Below are 26,779 nucleotides of genomic sequence, written 5' to 3'. Positions count from 1 at the left end.
GGCAGCCTAGCCAAGCACTTAGTGTGGCACATTCCTTCTGAAAGGCAGCGTGGCCAAGTGGATGAGACCTGGCTCTGCCATGCTGAGGAGGGTTCTTTCCCAGCCATGCTAGCCGTGACTTTGTGCAGCTACCCCTTCTGTGAAATAGCTGCATGGCAGTTTCCTCCTGCTGCAGTGGGGGTCTGAGATGTTGCCTGATAAGGACTGTAAAGTGCACAGAGATATTAATGGCAGTTGGAAGAGCTGGGACTGCTAGTCTCCGCAGGTAGCTCTAGGCCAAATGGTGCGTAATAGGGGTCTTTTGCTCTGTTTTTTCTCAGATGTGGACAGGAATGCAGGGCTGACTGGATGCACCATACAAGTTGCTTGGCAAATCTGAAAAGAGTTTGGTCTGCTTTCCTCTAGTGGAAACCCTACTGGCTTTTGCCCAGCCGTGCCCCCTGAAGCCATGGCTTCACCAGGCATCAGCTCTCTGCCTTCCTTTTGCTGTGTGCAGGGAGTGGAGGGAGCTGTGTCTTGGGAGCCAGGGGCGACAAGTAGCTCTCTGGTTGGAAGCATCTGTCTCTCCTCCCTCGTCTGTGGTCTGTTAGGTTGTTTGCTGTGTGCCTGCTGGATTGACGTTTATAGTGTGGTCTGTTTAGGGGCCGTGTGTTGAGTCAAGCAGCCTTCTAGGCAAGGCTGAAAGCTTTCCATGTCCTCTAATTCCTCTTCCCTTAAGGCTCGCTTAATGAGAGGGATGGGCTACTCAGGGAGAACAGGGGGTTAAAAAGCCAGCTTCTAAGTGACCTCAGGCATTTTGCCAGGGAGTTTAGAGAGGGAATGTAGGAGCCAGATACACCTGATTAACAGTCTTTGAACTCAGGCCAATTAACACCCCCCTCCAAAAAATCCCCACCAAGCCTGCAGGAGTAAAAGGAATGCAGGCAGAAGTCCAGCGGGGGGAGGGAAGTTGTCCAGTTTATTGTACTGAATGCAGCATGTGCCATTTCCTGCCTTGTGGGCCGGTGACTTGTGTGCATTCCGTGCAAGGAGCTCTTGGCCTGCAGAGACTGGATATGGGACCCTGAGACCAGAATGGCTGAATTGGAGGAGCTAAGGGAGACAGAGTGGTACAAAGAGGAGGCTTTGTGGGACACAGAAGAGTGGTCCCACACCCAATCTGACAGCATTTGTACAGCTGAGGAGGATGAACATCTCAGAGAAGGAGAACATCAGGCTCAAGTAGAGGGAAATGATCCCATAGTTGGGACTCTCCTTCCAGATGATGTCTTGCACTGAGGATAACTGGGCTCCCCTCCCCCAAAGAGGTATCAGGAAAAGACAGGTAATAGTAATGGGGGACTGGATTATTAGAAATACAAATAGCTGGGTTTGTCATAACAAGGAGAACTGCATGGTGAATTGCTTGTTGGGTATGAAGGTTGCGGATCTTACCTAGTCTCATCTAGATCAGAGGTTCCCAAATTTTCTTATTGCATACCCCCATCCAGATCCACCAGCTGCCCACGTACCCCATCCAGATCCACCAGCTGCCCACGTACCCCCATCCAGATCCACCAGCTGCCCACATACCCCCTACCAAAATACAGGTTTTATAAAGCCTTTTAATGCCCAAATGTACAAAATGTACAAATTATAATACACAAATACAGATAATTCTTTGCTGCGTATCTGGCTGGTGAATCTTGCCCATATGCTCAGGGTTCAGCTGATCGCCATATTTGGGGTCGGGAAGGAATTTTCCTCCAGGGCAGATTGGAAGAGGCCCTGGAGGTTTTTCGCCTTCCTCTGTAGCATGGGGACGGGTCACTTGCTGGAGGATGCTCTGCTCCTTGAAGTCTTTAAACCAGGATTTGAGGACTTCAATACCTCAGACATAGGTGAGAGGTTTTTCGCAGGAGTGGGTGGGTGAGATTCTGTGGCATGCATTGTGCAGGAGGTCGGACTAGATGATCATAATGGTCCCTTCTGACCTTAATATCTATGAATCTAAATACACATGATATAAAGGACTATAGTACATATCATTTACGGTTTTAATTTTAATATATGCATATTTTTGACCACCGTAAAGAATGGCTTAGTAGTACCGCTCACCATTAACATGACAGATGAGGTTGTTTGAGCACCAGCGTATAAGTTTGGTGTGATAGGTGATAGTTGGAGTCGTAAGTTGTTTTCTACACAAAGGCACTGGACAATACTTTGATTTCATTCCAGTGCATGATGAAAATCCACTTTCACACAGGTACATTGTAGCAAACGGCATCAAAACCTTGAACAGCCCTGTCTGACAATTCAGGGAACTCTGCTAGCATCTGGATCCCAAACTCAGCCAACTGCTTTTGTTCCAACTGCAAAGTGCTGGCTGCTCCTGACACAGGTCACTAATTGAGTTAGGACCTCATTGGCCATGTCATCAATTTGATGTGGCACTGTGTTGTTTGGGCCTTCTCTCCAAGCATAGTGCTTAGCATGTCTGCAGCCGCAGGTCGTGTTAATTCCTCTGCTACGGTGTGAGGTTTTCCTGACTTTGCAACTCTGTAACTCACTAGTGATGCGTCAAGGGCCTTAAGATTGTCACCAGGAGCAGCAGAGCGCAAAACTTCCTTGCTCGCCATTAGCTGCACCCACATCCGCTTGAAAAATGCTGATGGTTTGCCCTTGTGTTGTTCATGTTTTGTTTCCAAGTGTCTGTGTAGAAGAGGTGGTTTTAGTCTGTTATTTGACAGGACTTCACCACATAGCACACGCTGCAGCTGAGGGAATTCACTGCCTCCAGCCCAAGTAAAGCCCATTTCGATGGACTTTTCATCATATTTGAGTCTCTTTGATATGCATCCCGTTTTGTCCCTGGTGTCAACGTTTCGCTTCACAGGCTGAGATCTGCATGTTGAGTCGGTAATCGTTGTCTCACCAGCGATTTCAGCAAGCAGGACAAATTTCATCACTTCGCTTCTCATCACTGATCCTTTGTGTGTTCTTCTTCACACTACCTGTATTAGCCATCTGTCCATGCTGCACTGTTACGTACAGATATAGTTATAGTGCAACATATACAACCTCCCCAAAAAAACCCTGACTAAGTTCTGCACATTTGCTGGGCGACTGAACTCGCGCTGTACAGTGATTGGAGGTGAAGGCTCTGTACATTAGCATCTCTGTGTGTCAGGGTACTCATTGGTACATCTTAAAGTAAATTAACTACCGTATTTTATATAACAAATTCCCACAGAGTTATCTGAGTAGCCTCTTATGAAAATGCAATAAAGAAAATAATTAATAAAATCCACCATTACACAATTTCTCCCGCATGCCCCCTTGAGACATCTTGCATACCCCTGGGGCTACACATACCACAGTTTGGGAACCCCTGATCTAGACAGACTTATGTACAGTGCTGGGGAGGAGATGGAGGTTGTGATAAGTATAAGTAGGGGCATAGCGAGCAGATCGAGGGACGTGATCGTTCCCCTCTATTCGACATTGGTGAGGCCTCATCTGGAGTACTGTGTCCAGTTTTGGGCCCCACACTACAAGAAGGATGTGGATAAACTGGAGAGAGTCCAGCGAAGGGCAACAAAAATGATTAGGGGACTGGAACACATGAGTTATGAGGAGAGGCTGAGGGAGCTGGGATTGTTTAGCCTGCAGAAGAGAAGAATGAGGGGGGATTTGATAGCTGCTTTCAACTACCTGAAAGGGGGTTCCAAAGAGGATGGCTCTAGACTGTTCTCAATGGTAGCAGATGACAGAACGAGGAGTAATGGTCTCAAGTTGCAGTGGGGGAGGTTTAGATTGGATATTAGGAAAAACTTTTTCACTAAGAGGGTGGTGAAACACTGGAATGCGTTACCTAGGGAGGTGGTAGAATCTCCTTCGTTAGAGGTTTTTAAGGTCAGGCTTGACAAAGCCCTGGCTGGGATGATTTAACTGGGAATTGGTCCTGCTTTGAGCAGGGGGTTGGACTAGATGACCTTCTGGGGTCCCTTCCAACCCTGATATTCTATGATTCTATGATACACATAGGTACCAGTGACATAGGAACAGATAGGATAGAGGTCTTGGAGGCCAAATTTAGGCTGCTAGGTAATGGATTAAAGTCCAGGAACTCCTACAGCGCATTCTCTGAAATGCTTCCAGTTCCATGCACTGGACCAATTTCAGGCAGAACTTCAGGGTCTTAATGTATGGATGAGATGATGGTGTAAGGAGGAAGGTTTAAGGTTTACTAAGAACTGGGGAGCCTTTTGGGAAAGGAAGAGCCTAGACAGAAAGGATGTGCTCCACCTAAACCAAAACAAAATCAAATTGCTGGCATGGAAAATCGAAAAGGTCATAGAAGAGTTTTTAAACTAAAGGTGGGGAAAAGCCTACAGGTGTGGAGAAGCACACAGTTCGGCTAGAGACCTCCCATAGGGAAGGATATATTAAAAGGTATTCTCTATATCCTTGTAAAGAGGAGAGGATAGACGTTGATAAAATCTACTGAAGGAACCGAAGAGAAACAGTCAAATGAAAAAGAGTCCCATTCAATTACATCACATGAAGGTAGACAACTAAATATTGACCAATTTTATGAGTGCTTGTGTATGAATGCTAGAAGTCTAAACGCTAAGACAGGTGAACTTGAGTGCCTAATATTAAACTAGGATATTGGTATAATAGGTGGAATGATGATAATCAGTGGGACACCGTAATACGAGGCTGCAAAATACAGAGGATTGACAGAGAAGCTTGTGCTGGTCGGGGAGTGGCACTATGTATGAAAGAAAGCAAAGAATCAAATATAGTAAACATTTTAAATAACTCTAACAGAATCTCTAGGGATAGAAATTCCATGCTCGAATAAAAAGAGCATAGCAGTAGGACTGTATTACCGCTTGGTAATAGTGACCACAGTGTAATTAAATGTAATATCCTTGGGGGTGGGGGGAATACCAAAGAAACACATACAATAGCATTTAACTTCAGAAAGAGGAACTACAGAAAAATGAGGAAGCTAGTTAAATTAGGAACTTAAAACTAGGAAATTAAAAGGAACAGTCATGAGTGAAATGCTTGCAAGCTTCATGAAAACTATTTTAAAACACCATAATACAGGCTGTCAAAATATAAAGAGAAGGGTAAACCCCTTTAAAATCCCTCCTGGCCAGAGGAAAAATCCTCTCACCTGTAAAGGGTTAAGAAGCTAGGATAACCTCGCTGGCACCTGACCAAAATGACCAATGAGGAGGCAAGATACTTTCAAAAGCTGGGGGGAAGGAAAAACAAAGGGTCTGTCTGTGTGATGCTTTTGCCAGGGATGGAACAGGAATGGAGTCTTAGAACTTAGTAAGTAATCTAGCTAGATATGTGTTAGAGTCTGTTTTCTTTAAATGGCTGAGAAATTAAGCTGTGCTGAATAGAATGGATATTCCTGTCTGTGTGTCTTTTTGTAACTTAAGGTTTTGCCTAGAGTGATTCTCTATGTTTTGAATCTAATTACCCTGTAAGGTATTTACCATCCGGATTTTACAGAGGTGAGTCTTTTTATTATTATTTCTGTTTTACTGTTACTTCTATTAAAATTCTTCTTTTCAAGAACTGAATGCTTTTTTTAATTGCTCTTAAGAGCTAAGGGTTTGGGTCTGTGGTCACCTATGCAAATTGGTGAGGATTTTTATCAAACCTTCCCCAGGAAGTGGGGTGTAAGGGTTGGGAGGATTCTGGGGGGGAAAGACGTTTCCAAACAACATTTTCCTAATAAATAAACCCAGATAAACATTTGGTGGTGGCAGTGGAAGTCCAAGGGCAAAGGGTAAACTAGTTGTACCTTGGGGAAGTTTTAATCTAAGCTGGTAAAAGTAAGCTTAGGAGGTTTTCATGCAGGTCCCCACATCTGTACCCTAGAGTTCAGAAGAAACCTTGACACAGGCTGTGATGGGGTAAACTTACCCTCATTAGCCCTGCAAGAGCTGAATTAGGCCATGAGGCCCAAACAACTAATTAGGCTGCAAGCAGGGGAGATTTAGGTTGGAGGCAGCTAATTAAGGACAAGCTCACCTGTGCAGATACAGGCAGGGCCTGTATAAAGCCAGATAGCTAGCTGCAGTAAGAGTTGTTGCTGGGAAAGGCTGTATGGAAGTAGTCTGCAATCACTCTCTGAATGGTGGGAGTTAGAGGCTGGCAAACCCAGAGCGGGGGGAACCCTGATAAGTAGGAAGAAGCCCAGGGAAACAGCCGTAAGGGGTAAGACTGTACAGGGACTATACTAGCCACTGGGGAGTGGCAAAGACATTAGAGGTGCCAGCCAGCAGGTCTGGAAAGACCGTGAATCCCACAGAAGAGGAGGACTTTACTGACCTGGCCAGATGGCCAAGCCACGAAGAGGGAAACTGCAGACCTGGGAGTGAGCAGGGCAACAAAGTGAGACAAGATGGGAGAAAACAACACCAGAGTAGGAATGCAATCTGGCAGAGTAGTCCCCAGGATGGCCAGCAGGAGGTGCTGCTCACAGTGAATGGACCCCATGACACAAGCTCAAACTAAAGGCATACCCCAAATCAAAGAGAACAATAACAAGATGACCAAAAAACTACCTCCCAAGTTAAACAACAGCGTAAAAGAAGTGGTTAGAGTCCAAAAGGCATTCTTTAAAGATTGGAAATAAAACCTACTGAGGAAAATAGAAAGGAGCCTAAGCTCTGAGTCAATTGTGAAAGTATAATTAGGCAGGTCAAAAAAGAATTTGAAGAGCAACTAGTAAAAGACACAAAAATTAACAGCATTTTTTTTAAGTACATCAGAGGCAAGAAGCCTGTCACACAATCAGTGGGGCCACTGTCTGATCAAGGTGCTAAAGGACCATTCAAGGTAGGCAAGGCCATTGGGGAGAAGTCAAATGAATTCTTTGCATTGGAGTTCACTGCGGAGGATGTGAGGAAGGTTACCACACCTGAAGCATTCTTTTTAGGTGACCAATAAGAATGGCCATACTGGGTCAGACCAAAGGTCCATCTAGCTCAGTATCCTGTCTTCTAACAGCGGCCAATGCCAGGGAATGAACAGAACAGGCAATCATCAAGTGATCCATTCCCTGTCGCCCATTCCCAGCTTCTGGTAAATAGAGGCTAAGAACACCATCCCCGCCCATCCTGGCTAATGACCATTGATGGACCTATCCTCCAAGAACTTATCTAGTTCTTTTTGAACTCTGTTATAGTCTTTGCCTTCACAACATCCTCTGGCAAGGAGTTCCACAGGTTGATTGTGCATTGTGTGAAAAAATACTTCCTTTTGTTTGTTTTAAACCTGCTGCCTATTTTCATTTGGTGACCCCTAGTTCTTGTGTTATGAGAAGGAGTCCTCTTTTTTTCAAGTTGAAAAGTCCCAGTCTTATTATTCTCTCCTGGCATGGCAGATGCTCCATACCACTAATCATTTTTGTTCCCCTTTTCTGAACATTTTCCAATTCCAATATATCTTTTTTTTGAGATGGGGCGACCACATCTGTACTCAGTATCAAGATATGGGCAGGCATACCCTGGATTTATATAGAGGCAAAATGAGGCAATTTTCTATCTTATTATCTATCCCTTTCTTAATGATTCCCAGCATTCTGTTGGCTCTTTTGACTTCCGCTGCACATTGAGTGGATGTTTTCAGAGAACTATCCACAATGACTCCAAGATCTTTCTTGAGTAGCGACAGCTAATTTAGACCCCATCACTTTATACATATAGTTGAGATTAGGTTTTCCAATATGCATTACTTTGCGTTTATCAACATTGAGTTTCATCTGCCATTTTGTTGCCCAGTCACCCAGTTTTGAGAAATCCTTTTGTAGCTCTTCGCAGTCTACCTGGGACTTAACTATCTTGAGTAGGTTTTTATCATCTGCAAATTTTGCCACCTCACTGTTTACCCCTTTTTCCAGATCATTTATGAATATGTTAAATAGGACTGGTCCCAGTACAGACTCCTGGTGGGCACCACTATTTACCTTTCTCCATTCTGAAAATTGACCATTTATTCCTACCCTTTGTTTCCTATCTTTTAACTGGTTACTGATCCATGAAAGGATCTTCCCTCTTCTCCCATGACAGCTTACTTTGCTTACGAGCCTTTGGTGAGGGACCTTGTCAAAGGCTTTGTGAAAATCTAAATACACTATATCCACTGGATACCCCCTTGTCCACATGCTTGTTGACCCCCTCAAAGAATTCTAGTAGACTGGTGAGGCAGGATTTCCCTTTACAAAAACCATGTTGACTATTCCCCAACAAATTATGTTCATCTATGTGTCTGACAATTTTGTTCTTTATTGTAGTTTCAACCAATTTGCCCGGTACTGAGGTCAGGCTTATTGACCTGTAATTGCTGGGATCACTTCTGAACCCCTTTTTAAAAATTGGTGTCACATTAGCTATCCTCCAGTCATTTGATACAGAAGCTGATTTAAATGGTAGGTTACAGACTACAGTTGGTTGTTCTGCAATTTCACAGTTGAGTTTCTTCAGAACTCTTGGGTGAATACCATCTGGTCCTGGTGACTTATTACTACTTAGTTTATCAATTTGTTCCAAAACCTCCTCTACTGACCCCGCAATCTTAGAGGAGAGGAAAGTGATCAGGAACAGTCAGCATGGATTCACCAAGGGCAAGTCATGCTTGACTAATTGCCTTCTATGATGAGATAACTGGCTCTGTGGATGAGGGGAAAGCGGTGGACGTGTTGTTCCTTGACTTTAGCAAAGCTTTTGACACAGTCTCCCACAGTATTCTTGCCAGCAAGTTAAAGAAGTATGGGCTGGATGAATGGACTATAAGGTGGATGGAAAGCTGGCTAGATTGTCGGGCTCAACGGGTAGTGATCAATGTCTCCATGTCTAGTTGGCAGCCGGTATGAAGTGGAGTGCCCCAAGGGTCGGTCCTGGGGCCGGTTTTGTTCAATATCTTCATAAATGATCTGGAGGATGGTCTGGATTGCACCCTCAGCAAGTTTGCAGATGACACTAAACTGGGAGGAGAGGTAGATACGCTGGAGGGTAGGGATAGGATACAGAGGGACCTAGACAAATTGGAGGGATTGGGCCAGAAGAAATCTGATGACGTTCACCAAGGACAAGTGCAGAGTCCTGCACTTAGGACGGAAGAATCCAATGCACCGCTACAGACTAGGGACCGAGTGGCTAGGCAGCAGTTCTGCAGAAAAGGACCTAGGGGTTACAGTGGACGAGAAGCTGGATATGAGTCAACAATGGTGCCCTTGTTGCCAAGAAGGCCAATTGCATTTTGGGCTGTATAAGTAGCGGCATAGCCAGCAGATCGAGGGACGTGATTGTTCCCCTCTATTCGACACTGGTGAGGCCTCATCTGGAGTACTGTGTCCAGTTTTGAGCCCCACACTACAAGAAGGATGTGGAAAATTGGAAAGAGTCCAGTGGAGGGCAATAAAAATGATTAGGGGACTGGAACACATGACTTATGAGGAGAGGCTGAGGGAGCTGGGATTGTTTAGTCTGAGGAAGAGAAGAATGAGGGGGGATTTGATAGCTGCTTTCAACTACCTGAAAGGGGGTTCCAAAGAGGATGGCTCTAGACTGTTCTCAGTGGTAGCAGATGACAGGACAAAGAGTAATGGTCTCAAGTTGCAGTGGGGGAGGTTTAGGTTGGATATTAGGAAAAACTTTTTCACTAGGAGGGTGGTGACACACTGGAATGCGTTACCTAGGGAGGTGGTGGAATCTCCTTCCTTAGAAGTTTTTAAGGTCAGGCTTGACAAAGCCCTGGCTGGGATGATTTAATGGGGGATCGGCCCTGCTTTGAGCAGGGGGTGGGACTAGATGACCTCCTGAGGTCCCTTCCAACCCTGATATTCTATGAATCTGGGACAGTTCCTCAGATTTGTCACCTAAAAATAATGGGTTTGGGAATCTCCCTCACATCCTCAACCATGAAGACCAATGCAAAGAATTCATTTAGTTTCTCCACAACGGCCTTATTGTCCTTGAGTGCTCCTTTTAGCATCTTGATTATCCAGTGGCCCCACTGATTGTGTAGCAGGATTCCTGCTTCTGGTGTACTTAAACATTTTTTTGATATTACTTTTTGACTCTTTGGCTAACTGTTCTTCTTTGGCCTTTCTAATTATGTTTTTACACTTCATTTGCCAGAGTTTATGCTCCTTTCAATTTTCCTCACTTCCACTTTTCAAAGGATGCCTTTTTGCCTCTCGCTGTTTCTTTTACTTTGTTTAGCCACTGTGGCACTTTTTTTGTTCTCTTACTATGTTTTTTAATTTGGGGTATATGTTCAAGTTGAGCCTCTATTAGGGTGTCTTTAAAAAGTTTCCATGCAGCTTGCAGGGATTTCACTTTTGGCGCTGGACCTTTTTAATTTCTGTTTAACTAACCACCTCATTTTTCGTAGTTCCCCTTTCTGAAATTAAATGCTACAGTGTTGGGCCGCTGTGGTGTTTTCCCTAATTAAAGGGATGTTAAATTGAACTATATTGTAGTCACTATTACCAAGTGGTCCAGCTATATTCACCTCTTGGACCTGATCCTGTGCTCCACTTAGGACTAAATCAAGAATGGCCTCTCCTCTTGTGGGTTCCAGGACTAGCTGCTCCAAGAAGCAGTCATTTAAGGTATCAAGAAACTTTATCTCTGCATCCTGTCCTGAGGTGACATGTACCCAGTCAATATGGGGATAGTTGAAATCCCCCATTATTATTGAGGGTTGTTTTATTTATTTATTTATTTTAATAGCCACTCTAATCTCCCTGAGCATTTCAGTCACCATCACCATCCTGGTCCGATGGTCAGTAAAATATCCTTACTGCTATATTCTTATTATTCGAGCACGGAATTATTATCCATAGAGATTCTATGGTACAGTTTGGTTCATTTAAGATTTTTACTTCATTTGATTCTATGCTTTCTTTCACATATAGTGCCACTCCCCTGCCACCACAACCTGTTATGTCCTTCCAATATATTTTCTACCCTGGTATTTCTGTGTCCCATTGAAAAACACTGACATTTCAAGAGGGATTCCAGAGTCATGTGGCGTCATAGCAGCTATTACCTACAGGCTTCTCAGGAGGGCTCACCAGGTGGTGGATAAGCTTCTTCTAAGGCCTATTGTTTTTTCTAATGGCTCATTACCCTGAATTGGCCCTTCCCAACCTACCATCTAGACTGGAAGCATCTTGCATGGGGGCTGTCACCCAGGTGTGACTACATGTGAAATACAGATACATAGTCAATATTCATAAATTCAGATACAAAAATGATGCATGCACATGAATGGGATTATCATATTCAGCAAATCATGACTTTTCCAATGACACCTCACATGACCCATCTTGCATAAAATGCATAATTATGCTCTCATCACATCATAATTGCACTATGAAGAATATAGGGTGCAGTGTCACAATGAGGTCAGACAAGGAGGGGCTTATGAGAAAGGCTAGTAGGGAAAAGCGTGTGGGTTCCTTTAGGCTGCTGCTGAATCCCCTAGCCACATCCTCTTCTTTTGGGGGGAGATGTGACAGATATGGTGACCCCAGGCAGTGCCCTGTGGACTCTTGTATTCACGTGATGAAGGGTCTGTGGGTTGCTGTTGGCAAAACATTGCAATCCACTCACCAGGCTGCTGCAGGAACTAAACATGGGGTGGGGGATGACTGCAGTGCCTGGGTCTCTGGAAAGCATCAGAGAAGCACCCCCGGTCCCAGAGGAACAGGAGACAATGAAAGGGCCTTAAGTATCAAAGGCAGAGTCTATCCTGACAGAGGGCCCATCATTTTGATTTGGCACAAAGGGATGAGCTTGTGTCCCAGGAGGACCAGCCCTGCCGAAGGGCTAGAGCCACACGCAGGGGCAGCACACCTGGTCAGGCCTGTTGGGGAGAATCACAGTGAATTCATAGAATATCAAGATTGGAAAGGACCTCAGGAGGTCATCTAGTCCAACCCCCTGCTCAAAGCAGGACCAATCCCCAATTTTTGCTCCAAATCCCTAAATGGCCCCCTCAGGGATTGAACTCACAACCATGGGTTTAGCAGGCCAATGCTCAAACCACTAAGCTATCCCTCCCAGGGGAGCTGTCACCAAAACTCCTGATCAAACTCCTGATCACCAAAACTCCTCTCCCGCCTGGAGAGAGGTGATGGCTAGAGGCCTGAGAGGGCATCCCTTGAGTAGACCACATGGGGGTCAAAGGTGTAATTACCCCAAAGCTAGGATAGTCCCATTCCAGGCCTATACGGTTTCTGGCCAGTGGGAGCTGCTGAGCTGGCGCTGGGGGTAGGAGCAGTGCGCAGATGCAGAGCCCCCATGGCTGTCTCTCCGCCTAAGAGCCAGAGGGAGATGTCGCTTCTTCTCGGGAGTCGTACGAAGCTGGACAGGGAGCCTGCCAGCCCCAGGCTCCCCTGCCAACCAAACTTTTAACGGCCTGGTCAGCGGTGCGGATTGGAGCTGCCAGGGTCCCTTTTTGACCAGCCGTTCCGGTCGAAAACCGGACACCTGGCAACCCTACTGCTACGGCCATCTTGCTGGGGTAGCTGCTGCAGCACTAGGGGCATGTCCTTTTAGTGCTGAAGGACCCAGGTTCCAGCCCTGCTCCCGGCCATGCTGCAATGCAGCCAGGCGCTGAGACTGCACAGAAAAGAGCCCGGCCGCGCAGTGGGCTCTGCCTGCAGCGAGGAGGCGCATACAATGTCCCAGCACTGCATGTGAGCATGGCGCCTCAGAGGGTTGTGGGCTGAGGACTGCCACACTAACGGGAGGGGTCTGTATAACTCAAGTGGCAGGAGCCAGGGCCTTTGGAGCCCAAGGTCTGGAGCTCTCTTCTCCCCAGGACCTGGCTCACCATGATGCTAGCTGGCTGGGACAGGCTGTCCATGCATGCGTGGGGGAGCTTCCCTCTATCTAATCAGCTATTAGCATGCTTTAGGCTGTGAGATTCACGGCCCATTCTCCAACGCAGCCCCTTGTCTGACCTGCTGGGCTCATGGCAGAGTGGTCAGAGCAGTGGCTGCGTGCATGTCCCTGCTGTCCCCCTGTGGCCCCACAATACAGGGGCTGGTTGGCATTTGCTCTCCAAGGCATATGCTGCGTCCAGATGACCAGCTGGTAAGGATCTACCCAAGGGACCAGGTGCTGTGCTTTGGTGATCACCCCCCCTGACTGGACAGCGCTGGCATCTGCCTATGCCAGCACGTGTAGGTGGAAGCACTATGCTGGAAGAGCTATTTGCTGGCCTGTCTGGAGAATCGCTCCTGGGTTTCTGCTACATCTCCGATGGGCTAAGAGAAACCAACAGGCATTTAAGCAGCACTCGTGGCCTGGCCGGAGCCTATCTCCCGGTGTGTGTGTGTGTGATCCGTGGCTCCGTGTCCCAGGCCAGCGTGTCTGTGTGTGCCCTCCCAGCAGATACATTAGTCTGGGCCTCTGCTTTCATACAGTCCATGTAGTGGCTGTCTGGTCTCAGGGGGCTGCTCCCACTGCAGGAAACACAGCCAGCTCCATTATGTGTAATTGCTTTTCAAGCTAAACAGGTGCCACTTGGGAGTAGCGGTGCCCAGCTGATGGTGTCTCTCTCTGGGCTTGGCTGACAAGAAGCTGGGGCTGCCATGTATTGGCTTGTGAGACAGAACCCTGCAGCAATCCCATGGGTTCTCCAGGACCCGCTGCCATAATAGCGGGAGCAGGTAAAATTTACTTTGTTATGGGCAGGATTGGGTGGGAAGGGAAAAAAAAACCAAAACAGAGTGCAAGAGTTTGCAGGGGAAACCCTAAATCGCTCGTCAGAGTGTCAGAAACAGAATTTCAGCAATGTAAAGCAAGTTTTTCTTTTTTAATAAATGTTTTATGACTTACATTTAAGTGAGGGATAGAAAGAGATGATAAAGTATTTTTACATGGCTTAAGCAAGAGTTGTTTTATTCTTTTAGTGATAACAATTGTGTCTGAATTCTGTTTATTTGTATCATATATTAACCGACCATTGGTTTGGGTTTGTTAGTAGCATGGGGGAATCTGTCTCTTTTGCGGGATTTGCAGGATCTAAGGAGTTTTGCAAGTGGGAGCAGGATAAAAAGGCAAGAAATGATGCTGGGGAGGGAGTGGGAGTGGGTATTACGGGGTGGGATTAAATAAACAGTCCTGTACCAGGCTCTGCTGTGAGGGGCAGGGTGGCTAGATGTTGCTCAGCTGGGAGTATGGCCCATGACGGGCCCCCGCTGCTGGGCCAAAGCCACAGGCTTTCCCACAGGGTTTCTCTATTCCCAGGATGAGGCTCCTGGGCAAAGACCCCTTCCCCTCGGCTCCCTACCCTGGGCACCAGGATTGCTACTGACACAGACAGGCAGTGCCAACCCCTGCTTGGCACATGCATCTCCTGCCCCCAGAACCCTGTGGATGCTCTGCGATTGTCTGGCTGTGGGGAGCAAGCAGCCGGGCAGCCTCCCCCTTCCCCAACCACGCCTCCCCTTCCCCCACAGACTTCAGTGTCCCTCTCCCCCAGAGAGGACGCTGACCTTTCGAGGCTTGTTCCTGTGTTCACTGCATCATAGGTATCGTATGACAGTGGGCTGTGATGTCACAGCCCCGGGGCTGTGACCTGGCTGGATCTGGCAGAATGGGGAGGCACCTTGTTGGCAGAGGGGCTGCTTCTGTTCAACCCCAGTTCCCCAGACCACGTGCCCCAGGGGGACCGGGCTTAGGGAAGGTTGTGACCGGAGGGAAGGCCATGGGGAGGGCAGGGCTGAGCTAGGAGTCATTCCACAAGCAGCCTCTAAACCCAGCGGAGCTGCCTGACTCACATGGGCCGGGAGATGCAGGAAAGCTGCTTACCGCAGTATTATTTACTCTAACTCCTCTAACTGGAGCTCTGTCCTTAATAGTCTCCTGGGCTCAGAGTGATGGTCAGGGCAGTGACGCAGGCAGGGCTGCTGCCCACTGCCAGGGCAAAAGTCACTGTGCGGTGCGCCCCTGGCTCCGCTCTCAGACCCACTGTGCCGTGCTGATTGGCTGAATGGGGGGTGCAGCAGGAGCAGCGTTAGGAAGGCAGCCCTTTGTGCTGGAGCAGCCAGTGCCTACAACAGGTCACAGCAGCTTCCACATCAACTCAACCCCAGCGCCAAGCAGCGCCCGGCCCACGCATGAGCACAGCCCAGCTGCACCCTACACACACCCCACACACACCCTGAATGCACATGGACATACAGAGAGGTGCAAACCTCCTGCGCCCACACACACATAGTGGCAGTTCTGTTCAGGACCAGAGCCTTTCCCTGCAACAGCTCCTGGAGCAGGCCCTTGCATTCACTCCACTGGCTGGATCAGGGTCCAAGCCACGCTCCCTCCCAGAACTGGGGCAAGAACCCAGGAGTCCTGACTCCCAGCCCTCCCCTCCCCCCACTCCAATCTGCAGACTGCCCACCTGCCTTTTGGGAATCCCTTCCTCCTTCCTTTTTGCATCTGATGGAAGGGAAAGAAAGAAAGAGAACGAATTGGGGGCGTGGGGGCTGAGATCTCAGTCCCATCAGCAGTGGGGCCATCACTCCCACTTCCAGCCTTGGAGCTTCCAGCCCACTCACAGTTCCCTCCACCCCCCTGGCTCCTGCTGGAGCACTTTGATCCCAGGGGATTGGTTTAGAGCTAGGAGGTTTGGCACCCATCGCTGTGGCCAGGGAGCCACTGGCAGCACCTGTGCCCATCTGTCCTGGCTGCTAGGCCCAGCAGGGTGAGGTGGGGCAAGAGCAACAGTCCCCTCTCCCTGCAGAGCCATTTAAGAGGGGACTATCCAGAAACTTCCTTGGAACAGCAAAGAACAGTGAACAGGGAGGTGCAGCAAAGGGCACCGCACAGCCATTCACCACATTGGGGACAGAGTGGGCACTCACAGCCCTAGGGATGGGGGTTGCACTCACAGCCCAGGGGACAGGGCCACTCCCATTCCCCAGGGGGTGAGGGGAGCACTCTTCCCCAGAGACAGGAAGGCACTCACAGTCCCAGGTATGAGGGGGCACTCACAGCACCAGGGAGCACTCCCATCCCTGGGAACGGCCATACTGGGTCAGACCAAAGGTTCATTGAGCCCAGTATCCTGTCTTCTGACGGCAGCTGGTGCCAGATGCCCCAGAGGGAATGAACAGAACAGGCAATTACCAAGTGATCCATCCCCTGCAAACAGAGAATAGGGACACCAGTGCCATTGATGGACCTATCCTCGGGGACACCATCCCTGCCCATCCTGGCTAATGACCATTGATGGACCTATCCTTCATGAACTGATCTAGTTCTTTTTTGAACCCTGTTATAGTCTTGGCCTTCACAGCATCCTCTGACAAGGAGTTCCACAGGTTGACTGTGCATTGTATGAAGAAATACTTCCTTATGTTTGTTTTAAACCTGCTGCCTATTAATTTAATTTGGTGGTCCCTAGTTTTTGTGTTATGAGAAGGAGTAAATAACACTTCTGTATCTATTTTCTCTACACCAGTCATGATTTTATAGACCTCTATCATATCCCCCCTTAGTTGTCTCTTTTCCAAGCTGAAAAGTCCCAGTCTTATTAATCTCTCCTCATACAGCAGCCGTTCCATATCCCTAATAATTTTTGTTGCCCTTTTCGGTAACTTTTCCAATTCCAATATACCTTTTTTGAGATGGAGTGACCACATCTGCATATAGTATTCAAAATGTGGGCGTACCATGGATTTATATAGAGGCAATATGATATTTTCTGTCTTATTATCTATCCCCTTCTTAATGATTCCCAATATTCTGTTCGCTTTTTGATTGCCGCTCCACATTGAGTGGACGTTACTTTGCATTTATTAACACTGAATTTCATCAACCGAGAAGTCTGCCGCTTGCCAGGAGCTAGGATTCACGATGTGACGGAGAGACTGCCGAGACACACATCAAGACCTCGGATCACTACCCCTTCCTGGTTCTCCACGTGGGCACCAATGATACTGCCAAGAATGACCTTGAGCGGATCACTGCAGACTACCTGGCTCTGGGAAGAAGGATAAAGGAGTTTGAGGTGCAAGTGGTCTTCTCGTCCATCCTCCCCGTGGAAGAAAAAGGCCTGGGTAGAAACCGTCGAATCGTGGAAGTCAACAACTGGCTACACAGGTGGTGTCGGAGAGAAGGCTTTGGATTCTTTGACCATGGGATGGTGTTCCAAGAAGGAGTGCTAGGCAGAGACGGGCTCCACCTAATGAAGAGGGGGAAGAGCATCTTTGCAAGCAGGCTGGCTAACCTAGTGAGGAGGGCTTTAAACTAGGTTCACCGGGGGAAGGAGACCAAAGCCCTGAGGTAAGTGGGGAAGTTGGATACTGGGAGGGAGCAGGAGCGTGTGAGAGGGGAGGGCTCTTGCCTCATACTGAGAAAGAGGGACGATCAGCGAGTTATCTCAAGTGCCTATACACAAATGCAAGAAGCCTGGGAAACAAGCAGGGAGAACTGGAAGTCCTGGCACAGTCAAGGAATTATGATGTGATTGGAATAACAGAGACTTGGCGGGTTAACTCACATGACTGGAGTACTGTCGTGGATGGATATAAACTGTTCAGGTAGGACTGGCAGGGCAGAAAAGGTGGGGGAGTTGCATTGTATGTAAGAGAGCAGTATGACTGCTCAGAGCTCAAGTATTAAACTGCAGGAAAAACCTGAGAGTCTCTGGATTAAGTTTAGAAGTGTGAGCAACAAGGGTGATGTCGTGATGGGAGTCTGCTATAGACCACCGGACCAGGGGGATGAGGTGGACGAGGCTTTCTTCTGGCAACGAACGGAAGTTACTAGATCTCAGGCCCTGGTTCTCATGGGAGACTTCCATCACCCTGATATCTGCTGGGAGAGCAATACAGCGGTGCACAGACAATCCAAGAAGTTTTTGGAAAGTGTAGGGGACAATTTCCTGGTGCAAGTGCTGGAGGAACCAACTAGGGGCAGAGCTCTTCTTGACCTGCTGCTCACAAACCGGGAAGAATTAGTAGGGGAAACAAAAGTGGATGGGAACCTGGGAGGCAGTGACCATGAGACGGTCGAGTTCAGGATCCTGACACAAGGAAGAAAGGAGAGCAGCAGAATTCTGACCTGGACTTCAGAAAAGCAGACTTTGACTCCCTCCGGGAACTGATGGGCAGGATCCCCTGGGAGAATAACATGAGGGGGATCCTCCCAGTCTCTATTTAAGTCTAAATTAATAGTATCCAATTTGCAAATGAATTCCAATTCAACAGTTTCTCGCTGGAGTCTGGAGAGACTGGGAGTGGCTAAGTCATTATGCAAGGTAGCCTATTTCCCCTTGTTTTTTCCTACACTTCCCCCCCACCCCCGACGTTCTGGTTAAACTTGGATTTATGCTGGAAATGGCCCACCTTGATTATCATACACATTGTAAGGAGAGTGATCACTTTAGATAAGCTATTACCAGCAGGAGAGTGGAGTGGGAGGAGGTATTGTTTCATGGTCTCTGTGTATATAATGTCTTCTGCAGTTTCCACAGTTTGCATCTGATGAAGTGAGCTGTAGCTCACGAAAGCTTATGCTCAAATAAATTGGTTAGTCTAAGGTGCCACAGGTACTCCTTTTGTTTTTGCGAATACAGACTAACACGGCTGTTACTCTGAAACCTGTCAGTGTGCCCTTGTTGCCAAGAAGGCCAATGGCATTTTGGGATGTATAAGTAGAGGCATTGCCAGCAGATCGAGGGACGTGATTGTTCCCCTCTATTCGACATTGGTGAGGCCTCATCTGAAGTACTGTGTCCTGTTTTGGGCCTCACACTACGAGAAGGATGTGGAAAAATTGGAGAGAGTCCAGCGGAGGGCAACAAAAATGATTAGGGGTCTAGAACACATGACTTATGAGGAGAGGCTGAGGGAACTGGGATTTTTTTAGTGTGCGGAAGAGAAGAATGAGGGGGGATTTGATAGCTGCTTTCAACTACCTGAAGGGGGGTTCCAAAGAGGATGGATCTAGACTGTTCTCAGTGGCAGCTGATGACAGAACGAGGAGTAATGGTCTCAAGTTGCAGTGGGGGAGGCTTAGGTTGGATATTAGGAAAAACTTTTTCACTAGGAGGGTGGTGAAACACTGGAATGCGTTACCTAGGGAGGTGGTGGAATCTCCTTCCTTCGAAGTTTTTAAGGTCAGGCTTGACAAAGCCCAGGCTGGGATGATTTAGTTGGCGATTGGTCCTGCTTTGAGCAGGGGGTTGGACTAGAGGACCTCCTGAGGTCCCTTCCAACCCTGATATTCTATGATCTGTCATTTTGTTGCCCAGTCACGCGGTTTTGTGAAATTCCTTTGTAACACTTCGCAGTCTGCTTTGGACCTAATGATCTCGAGTAGTTTTGTAACAGCTGCAAATTTTGCCCCTCACTGTTTATCCCTTTTTCTAGATCAGGGGTTCTCAGGACAAATTTTTGGTGGTTGCACTCTCAGGCCACCAAACTTTTGCTGGTGGCCGCTCTCATATTTTTTTTCCTAAAATACTTGATTAGCTTTAGGAAAAACTAATAAATATGCACAGAAACATGTCTAAATTATTGTAATTTATTCATTGCTAGGTAGTAAACCTGTTGTGAAAAGTGATATTAACAAACATACAAGTTTCGCTTTTCACAGCAGACTTACTCAGCCCTAGCAAGCCTGGGGACAAATTAAACCCTAAATGGGGGCACTCAGCCCCAGGGACAGGAGGTACTCACAGCCTGGGGGAGGGGGGGTACTCCCATCCCTGGGGACAGTGGGGCACTCACAGCCCCAGTGATAGGGGCCATGGCAGGAGGCGATCCTGGCCCCAGGAGCAAGGCAGATTGATAAGGGTTCTGTGCTGCTCGGTACATCACAAGCTCAGACTGAAATTCTCAGGGAAGGGATGTGATCTTTGGGGATGGGAGAAAGCTAGCTGCCTCCCATCTCTCCCCACAGCCCTGCATCTCCTGAGGTAAGCAGGGCAAAACCCACTCCAATGCACCAAAGGCAACCAGGGATGGCACCTGCTGCTGCAGCCCTTGGGAGGGCAATGGCCCTCTGCTGTACTCCCCACCCTGGCAGAGGCAAGGGGAGGACTGACCTCTCTGCAGCATGCTGACTTGGGTAAAACGTGCCAGGCTTTGCGGTGTTCTGCACTGCCCCATGGGGGAGATTTGGTGCATGGAACTCACATCCCCTGAGCAGCTGCTTCTTAAAATTGAATCTACCCTCTGCTGCTTAGACAGGCTAGCAGTGCCAGGAAGGATGTTGCTCCCAAAGTCACCAGGCCACATTCATAGAATATCGGGGTTGGAAGGGACCTCAGGAGGCCATCTAGTCCAACCCCCTGCTCAAAGCATTGACACATTCCACCTGGGCCTAGCCTCACCTGGCCATTGCGTCCAAACGGCTGCAACTGTCCAGAACCCCTAAAAGGCCCGGTCCTGCCAAGTGCATGGCATGTCACGTTCAACCTAACACTTCGCTGCTATCTCCCATCTCTGCTCCAGGCAGGAAAACAAGTCAAGGCTCTGCGGAGCACAGCCCCTAGATCTACACTGGGAATAGCTGCTAGGAACCTGACGTTGCTGGAGTGGTAAAGTGGCAACCCTGGCACCCTACCCTCAAGAGCAAAGATTTACGGATTCCGAGGTCACGGGATCGGTGTGATCATCTTCTAGTCCGACCTCTGTACAACACAGGCCAGGAAACTGCCCCAAATAATTCCTAAAGCAGAGCTGTTAGAAAAACATCCAATGCTGATTTAAAAATTGTCAGTGACAGAGAATCTACTACAATGCTCCCTAAATTGTTCCAATGGTTAATTACCCTCACAGTTAACAATTTACACCTTATTTCAAGTCTGAATTTGTCTAGCTCCACTTTCAGCCATTGGATCAGGTTAGACTTTTCTCTGCTACTTGAAGAGCCCATTCGTAAATATTTGTTCCCCACGTAGGTACTTACAGACTGTAACCAAGTCACTCTTTAACCTTCTTTTTGTTAAACTAAACAGATTGAGCTCCTTGTGTCTATCACTATCAGGCCTGTTTTCTAATCCTTTGATCATTCTCATGACACTTCTCTGAACCCTCTCCAACTGATCAACATCTTCTTGACTTGTGAACACCAGAGCTGGACACAGGATTTCAGCAGTAGTCACACTAGTGCCAGTACAGAGGTAGAATAATCTCTCTATTCCTACTTGAAATTCCCCTGTGTAGGCGTCCCATGGTCATGTTAGCACTTTTAGCCACAGCGCTGGGTTCTCATGTTCTGCTGATTATCCACCTATAGGGGTGCACAGGACCGGCTCTGGGCACCGGCAAAGCAAGCACGTGCCTGGGGCAGCACGATTCCGGGGGCGGCATTCCGGCCATCTTTTTTTTTTTTTTTTTGCTTGGGCAGTTGCGCTCTTGGAGCGGCAAAAAACCTAGAGCTGGCTCTGGTGGTGCAGGTGGCCCGCTCCAGTAGGGGACAGGGCAGAACCGGTCAGTGAGGCTGTGGAAACCTGCAGTTAATTGGGAAAAGGCTTGTTAGGAGCCAGACAGGAGGCAACTGCTAGGGTAGCCCAGATCTAAGGTGCTGCCCAGCAGAGCAGAGAGTCTCTCCCTGACAAGTGGGGGGGGGAGGGGGAGGACTGGCTCCTAGGGATAGCACCTGAGCTAGAAAAGTGCTTGGCATGTTCAGGGGAGCCCAGGGTGAGCTGTGGCCCATTACCTGAGAGGCTGCAGGCCCCTGCCAGATAGGGCCAAGAAGGTGCAAGGGCCAAGGGGAAGTAGCCCAGGGACGATAGGCAGACAAGGGGAGAGAAGAAGGGCAGAGAGGCTGCCGCTTGAGGGTCCCTGGGTCTGGACCCAGAGTAGCGGGCGGGCCTTGGTCCTCCCCCCCCCCCCTTGCACTGCACCTGGCCGCAGAGGGGCAGGGCCAATACAGACTGTAACTTGCCAGTGAAGTGAAGGGCTAGACTTTGGGTTGTGGTTGGCCCCTGCAGTGGGTGCAAGCCAAATGACTGCCGTGACCCCCCAGAAGGGGGGTAAGAAAGAAGTAGTGGGCACTGGCAGAGGGCAGTGTCCTGAAGAGGACACCACCGAGTGGGGGAGCAATGTGGGTCTGAAACAGCGGAGTAGAGCAGACAATGGGCAAGACACCACCAGCTGAGGGTGTTCTGGAACTGGACTGAGCCAATTCCTGGGGCAACCACCAGGAGGTGCAGCAGTGGTGAGTCTGCACCTGGTCACACCACCACAACCCCCAAATCTTTTTCAGAGTCCCTGCTTCCCAGGGTAGAGTCCCCCATCTGTAAGCATGGCCTACATTCTGTGTTCTAGATGCATACATTTTCATGTAACCATATTAAAATGCATATTGTTTCCATGGGCCTAGTTTACCAATTGATCCAGATCGCTCTGTGTCAATCACCTGTTCTCTTCATTATTTATCACTCCCACAATTTTTGTGCCGTCTGGAAACTTTATCAGTGATGATTTTAGGTTTTCCTCCAGGTCATTGATTAAAAATGTTAAATAGTCTGGGGCCAAGAATCAATCCCTGCGGGACCCCACTGGAAACACACCCATTCAATGATGATTCCCTATTTACAGTTACATTTTGAGGCCTATCACTTACCAGCTTTTAATCCATTTCATGTGTATCATGTTAATTTTGTATCTGTGACCAGTTTAGTCAGAGAGACCCCCTTGGAACTGTCACCTGATGTGCTGAAGTTACCTCTGAGCCGGTTTTCCTGCCAGCTTGGGACTCCAGAACCCTGCCTTGGCGAGCCAGACATGCTAGCCTGCTGGAACATAGACCCAGGTCTGATCCATGCCCCCAAAGCTGCAGACTTTAACCAAAAACTGCTCAGCAGGTCACCTATCTCCAGCACCCAGACACCCAGTTCCCCATGGGATCCAAACCCCAAATAAATTCCTTATACTCTGTTGTGACAATGTGATGCAGCAGGGAGAGGGGAGTGTTGACCTGGGAATGGGAGACCTAGAGCCTGTAACCTGAGCCAGGAGGCGGAGGTGACACCTCTGCCCAGGAATGTGATCAGAGGCTACAGGAGGGAGTCTGCTGGGGGGATTTAGGATGGCTTGCAGGTAAATAAACACAACCTATTGTCCTATTTAAGGGTAGCCATCAAAATTCTAGGCCACCATTAATGGCCCACACTTTGCATAATTACAGTAGGACCTCTGAGTTATACTTCATATTTCTAGCTTCAGATACAAGAATGATACATTCATACAAATAGGAGGAATATATTCAGTTGTTATAATATCCTATTGCATAAAGCATATTCCAGTTGCATCATATTCACTCATAAAGCATATTTCCATAAAACATATGGAGTGCAAGGTTACAATATCACTGAAGTTTTTTAATCAAAATGTTGAGTGGTACCAAGCCAAACACCTTACAGAACATCAGCACTTTGCCTTTCTCAACCAAACTTGTAATTTCATCAGAAAAAGTTATCCAGTTATATCCACAGAATCTATTTTCCATAAATCCATGTTGCATGGCATTAATTATAGTACTCTCCTTTCATTCTTTATTAATCGAGTCCTGTATCAGCTGCTCCATTATCTTGTCCCACTCCCAGGCAGCACACACCACTGGGGGAGCGGCTGCTTCACCCAGCCTGAGCTCAGCTACCAGGGCAGTGAGTTGCCAGAGCACAAAGCAGCCCCATCCGGATGGCTCCTGAGAGAAAAAGAGACGGACACAACCCCTAGGCACCCATTGTCTCCACTGCACCCCGAACCCTGTCCATGTATGCAATCAACCAGGACAGCTCCAGGGAAACATGCATCACCCTGAATCCCAGGCAGGGCTCAGTCCAGGGAAGATAGGCATCTACTGGCATCAGTTCATACAATAGTGATTTCTCAGATATGGACCTCTTGAGAAGATCTGTCACCAGACACCTTCATTCTCTCTCTCTCTCTCTCTCTCTCCAACCATCTGTCCCCTACACACCCATCTATCTATCCCTATACACCTCCTCTATCTGTATACCTATCTATCCCCACACCCTCGTTCTATTGGGTTGGTACTGGAGCCCATCACCATGTGATCCGAGTGTCAGAGAATATCCACACAGTGGGCGTCTCTAGACAGGGCTGCAGTCATTCACCCTTATCTGTACATCATTGCTGCATCTGGCCTTAGAGTGAGTCCTGGGGGTTGGAAACTCAGGATGGGGAACACAAATAAATTCCACAAATTGGCACTACCTTCTGGGATGCTACCTGATGTACTGGGGTTTCACTGAGCCCCTCCTGCTCCATCAGCCTGGATTCCCTCTCCCTGGTTTGCTGAATTAGGCTCTCCGGCCTCTTGCAACACACACACACACACACACCCCTGGTAGGGCCACATCCAGCTGCAGACACAGATTGAAGTCAGCTCTGTGTGAGAGGATTTACCCAGCACTCACTTGCACACCCTCTTTGGGGAATAAACCCAAAATAATACTGTCTAATAATACCGTCTTGCGCTATATAAAAAGATCTGCACCGCGCAAGCTCATAAAAATTTGTCCTCTCCCTCAATGTGAAGAGAGATATGCACAACTTCTTGCCTCCCACATTTAGAAATTGCACAAACTGGGTTTAAAAATAAACAAAACAAATTTATTAACTATAAAAGGCAGATTTTAAGAGATTATAAGGGATAGCAAACAGAACATAGCGGTTACTGAGCAAATAAAACAAAACAGGCATACTAAGCTTAAGATCTTAAAGAAACTGGTTTCAAGAAGAAATTTCTCACCCTAAATGTTATTTTAGGCAAGTTGCAGAGTTTCTGTAGTTTAGAGTTCCAGGTATTTCTTCTTAAAAATTGGACCCCTGTGTCAGTCTGGCTTCACCCCTGCCTTTTCTCTCAGGCTAGTTCCTTTATCCCTTCAGGTACTTTCAGCAGTCTTTCTTCTTGGGTAGGCAATGGAGGAGAAAGTCCTGTTTTCCTTATGCCCCAGTCTTTAATAAGATTTACATAAGGCAGGAATCTTTTGTTTCCCAGTCTTGATGTCCCCCTCCTTTTAGTGGAAAATTATTAGAAGTCCAAGATAGTTTTTATCATAGAGTATCAGTTGGAAGGGACCTCAGGAGGTCATCTAGTCCAACCCCCTGCTCAAAGCAGGACCAATCCCCAACTAAATCATCCCAGCCAGGGCTTTGTCAAGCCTGACCTTGGTGACAGGACCACCTGACCTAGAGTGTCACAGCTAGGTCCCAGGACACCTCTCAGGAAGGAGAGAGATTAGTATTTTTAAAGTCTTATTGTTTCTTCCTAATGGTCCACCAAAACTGATGGCCTGTTGTCTGGCAGGTGTCTCCCAAATACATACACACACAGCTGTGATTATTACATAGTCAATATTCCTAACTTTAGATACATGCATACAAATTGGATAATCACATTCAGTAAATCATAACCTTTCCAATTGTATCTTACAGGAGCCATCTTGCATAAAGTATATCTTAATTATGCCATATTCACATCATAACTATATTTCTGTAAAGAGTATGTAGCATAACTTCAGAGCTATGACTGGCACAGGCCATGGAGGACTGGGCCCACCCAGCATGACAGGATGAGTGTGTGCAGGCTTGTAGTTATATTGATCTCAGGATATGGAAGAGACAAGATGGGTGAGATAATACATGTTCCTGGACCAACTTCTAGTGGTGGAAGAGACTGACACAAGTTTCCAAGCTACACAGAGTTCAGGTCTGGACTGTGTGGCATCTGTGCAACAATGCAAGGTGCTAGAAGGCCTACAGGGCATCAGCTTGGAGCAGGGGAGGAGAATTGGAGAACCAGAGTGAGCTGTCCTGGTGACAGGCAGGATGAGGGGAGACAGACTGGTCCCTCCTAAGCTTCTGTGATCTCTGTGCCTAGGCCCCAAGCAGCCCTTGGCTTACCTTGGGGGCAGCTGGGTTAGAACATCCCAGGACCCAGGATGGCAAAGCCCAGCTGGGTCCCGCGGTCCCTCTTCCTAGCTAAGGCAAAGGCGAACTCGCTCCTAATCATCCGTGTCTGGTTCAGTCTAGTTTCCAACTCCCAAAGCAGTGAAGCAGGTGGATGGTCTCCCTGGCCAGTGAGTGATCTCTGTGCCAGGGGGGCTGTTCAGCAGAGAGCGCCCTGCACTGGGCTGGACGATCCGCTGGTAACTCCCCAGCAGACAACACAGCTCTCTGCGGCTGGGCTAGGGGAGGCGGTCGGGTTTGACTGGGAACGCAACCCTGGTGTGCCTAAGACCCCGCTGCCGGGCGCTAGCAGGAATGCCTTCAGCCGCACACGCCCACAGACAAGCTCCCTGCTACCGCTGGGGAAGTTGAGGCACGTAAAGAGGACGCACTTCGCCCCGAAGCCAGGAGCCCTGATTGTTCCCAGCACCGGGTCAACGGCTTCCCACGCTCAGCCAGGGGTTCCCAGCTGGCCGCGCTGCCATCACCTGGCTCAGACAGGAGCCAAGCGAACTTCACACGCCAGCTCCTGCGCTGCCCGGGCGGCGATGACCGAGACCCCGGCCCGGCCCGCCGCTCTCGCCCGTCGGGCCCCTGCGCGGCGCGCCCCGCCCCAGCTGCTGTCTGCGCCCCCGGCCCCGCGCAGGGCAGACGCAGCTACCAGGCGGAGCCTGGGACCGTCGCACCCCGCCGGCTCCCGGAGCGGCAGGGCGGGCCCGGCGACTGGTGACGCGGGGGGCACTCGGAGGTCTCGCAGGGCATTGGCTGTCCCCGTGGCAACGGGCGGCTTGGGGGGGGCGGAGGCGC

This window comes from Lepidochelys kempii, chromosome 24 (assembly GCF_965140265.1).
Source record: "Lepidochelys kempii isolate rLepKem1 chromosome 24, rLepKem1.hap2, whole genome shotgun sequence".
Lineage (NCBI taxonomy): Eukaryota > Metazoa > Chordata > Testudines > Cheloniidae > Lepidochelys > Lepidochelys kempii.
Note: the sequence above shows the minus strand (reverse complement) of the source record.